Below are 3,180 nucleotides of genomic sequence, written 5' to 3'. Positions count from 1 at the left end.
GTCTTTTCTTGATCCTCGGGATGAATAGGAATTTGAAAGAATCCCGAATATCCATCAAGGAAGCAATAAAATTTGTGCCTAGTCAACCTTTCAAGCATTTGGTCAATAAAAGGGAGAGGGAAGTGATCCTTTTTGGTTGACGTGTTTGGACGTCTATAGACTATACACATCCTCCAACCGGTGACCGTTCTAGTTGGAATGAGCTCACCTTTCTCATTCTCAACTACGGTCATACCCCCCTTTTTAGGAACGACATGCACGGGGGAGACCCACCTTGAGCATGAGATGGGGAATATGATTCCCGCATCCAAAAGCTTGGTGATCTCTTTCTTGACTACTTCTCCCATTTGGGGATGTAGTTTCTTTTGTCGTTCAATAGAAGGAAGGGTGCCTTCCTCAAGTGTTATGTGGTGTGTACACAAGGCGGGGCTTTTACCTTTAAGATCATCAATTGTGTACCCTAAAGCACCTTGGTGCTTTCTCAAAACACCATATAACGCGTGAGCTTGGCTCTCACTCAAGGATGCACTAACAATAACGGGATATGTAGAATTAGGGCCTAAGAATTCATACCTAAGGTGTGATGGTAGAGGTTTTAGCTCTACCATGGGAATACCTTTACCTTCTTTGGTTGAGGCCACTTGCAAAGCATCTTGACTTGATATCCCCATACAAGTTTCTTCTTCACTCCCTATATTGCCTTCATTAAGCAAATCTTCATACAATTGCTCTTCCTTGGTTGGGATACCTATCTTTTCCTTATTCAACAAGACACACTCAAGAGGATCATTAGATGTGAGCAAGTGCTCATGCATGGAATTAACAATATTATCAAGCACTTCAACTCTTATGCAATTTTCTAAAGAAGAAGAGGGATATTTCATTCCTTTATTCAAGTCAAATTCAACTACTTCCTCTCCAATCTTAAGAGAAATCTTAGCACTTTTAACATCTATCATAGCCCCCGATATAGCAAGGAAAGGTCTACCTAAGATGATAGGTATTGTAGCATCTTCATCCATATCCAACACTACAAAATCAACCGGAATAACAAATTTCCCAACCCTTAAAAGCACATCTTCTACCTTTCCCTTAGGAATCTTGATCGACCTATCGGCTAATTGCAAAGTAATCTTTGAAGGTAGAAGTTCTCCTAGACCTAATCTTTGCTAAACCGAATATGGCATAAGGCTAACACTAGCTCCTAAGTCACATAAGGCATTATTAATTTGGGTCTTGTTGATGGCACAAGGGATGGAAAAATTTCCGGGATCCTTCAACTTAGGAGGCATCTTGTTCATGATGATTGCACTACAATGCTCGGTAAGGCTAATGGTCTCCACCACATCACAAGTCCTTTTTCCACTCAAAATCTCCTTAAGGAACTTAGCATAGTTTGGCATTTGTTCAACAACATCGGTGAAAGGAAGAGTTAAATGAAGTTGCTTAAGCATCTATACAAATTTCCCAAATTACTTATCCAACTTTTATCTATTATATCTTTGGGGATAGGGAAGCCTTGGTTTGCAAACCTCTTTCTAGTTCCTCATCAACATTTTCACTCAATGGACATTCACCACCTTCAACTTCAATGGAATTCTTACTAGTTCTCTCATTAGCAACACTCTTCTTAGGCACACCTCCCTCAAGGACCTTACCACTTCTAGTAACAATGGCATCCATAGGGTTCCTAGAATCTAGGCTAGGTGGAGTCAAAGAAGAAGAGTTTGCATATTCCTTGAATACACTAGTCAATTGAGAAAGTTTTTCACTCAAATCCTTGTTATAAGCCAACATGTAATTAAACTTCTCTTCATTCAAAACCATACACATTTCCAAAGTTTTGGCTTGTTTCTCAGTGACACTTTCTAAAAATTCCCTAGAAGAAAATGATTGACCATGGGAATTATCATTTGAACTTTGAGCATTTGGAACTAAATCAATTGGGGAACCATCTTGAAAACTTGCTTGAAAATATCCCCTAGTTTGATTATTCCAATTACCCCTAGTTTCATTTTGGCTCCTTTGTTGACCATGGTTATCATAACCTTGATTATGATCCCCATGTCTATAGCCATGACCATGACCATTACAACCATGATGGTTATAGTTACCATGAATCCCTTGGTATCCATGATTTCTACAACCTCCATTTTGGTTATAATCATCATGATTCATATGATAATCCCTATTTCCACAATTCCTTTGAACATCAATTCTAGGTTCACAAGCATGATTATTGACATAATTCACATGTTCCATTTCACTTCCATCACATTCACTACAAGGAACATTTGGGCACATAGAAGCATTATGATCATTCATTCCACACAATTCACATGGCCAACATTCCACAATCATGCAACAAGAAGAAAGATTGGATTTAGAGTGAGAAGATGTACCTTTCCCCTTAATTTGGGAGGGAAGAATTGGAGCTTGGGAAGGGGGCTTCTCAATCTTTTCTTTGAGAGACATAACTTCTTTCCCTAAGTCCGCAATCAAAGTAGTCAAATCATTGATGGCACTAAGTTGTTCGATCGAGTAACCCTTGCTTGTTGGTTCTCTCTCCACTTCTTGCCAATTCATATAAGGACAAGCTACTTCATCAATAGCATCAACCACTTCTTCTTCCGTCTTGTTCATGATTGGGCCTCCGGCTCCGGCATCCAAACTTGCTCTCCCATGAGAACTCAACCCACCATAAAAGATATGTATGATTTGATAGGTAGGAATCACATGGTGTGGACACTCCCTTTGATAATTCTTAAACCTTTCCCATGCTTCATAGAGACTTTCATTTGGCTTTTGCTTGAACCCTTGAATCAAAGCTCTTGCCTCCGCCGTTTTCTTTTGAGGATAGAAACGGAACAAGAAAGCTTTAGTGACATCATCCCAAGTTCTCAATGAATTGGGCTTCACTTCTTTGTCTAGCCATTCCAAAGATCTTCCTATGAGAAAGAAAGGGAACAACTTAAGGCAGATGAATTCTTGAGACACTCCATTAACCTTGATCGTGTTGCAATATTTTTCAAACTCCTTAAGATGGTTCAATGGGATCTCGTTCTTTGCCTCACTATATTGTCTCCTCTCAATTAGGGTGATCATTGCCGGCCTAATTTCAAAATCGTTTGCCGGTGTTGTAGGTGGAGCTATGCCGCTCTCATACCTATATGCACCGGG

At 39.7% G+C, this 3,180-nt stretch overlaps 1 non-coding gene across 1 annotated transcript; it reads left to right on the top strand.

The window, feature by feature from the left end:
- The first annotated feature begins 2,731 nt into the window (after positions 1 to 2,731).
- Positions 2,732 to 2,836, top strand: LOC145606391 (small nucleolar RNA R71). Its single transcript, XR_014105280.1, has one exon. It is a non-coding gene; the product is annotated as a small nucleolar RNA R71 (small nucleolar RNA).
- Positions 2,837 to 3,180: the final 344 nt, after the last annotated feature.

The sequence above is a fragment of the Chenopodium album genome, chromosome 22 (genome assembly GCF_948465745.1).
Source record: "Chenopodium album chromosome 22, dcCheAlbu1.1, whole genome shotgun sequence".
Lineage (NCBI taxonomy): Eukaryota > Viridiplantae > Streptophyta > Magnoliopsida > Caryophyllales > Amaranthaceae > Chenopodium > Chenopodium album.
Note: the sequence above shows the minus strand (reverse complement) of the source record. Positions and strands in the feature narration are given on the sequence as shown.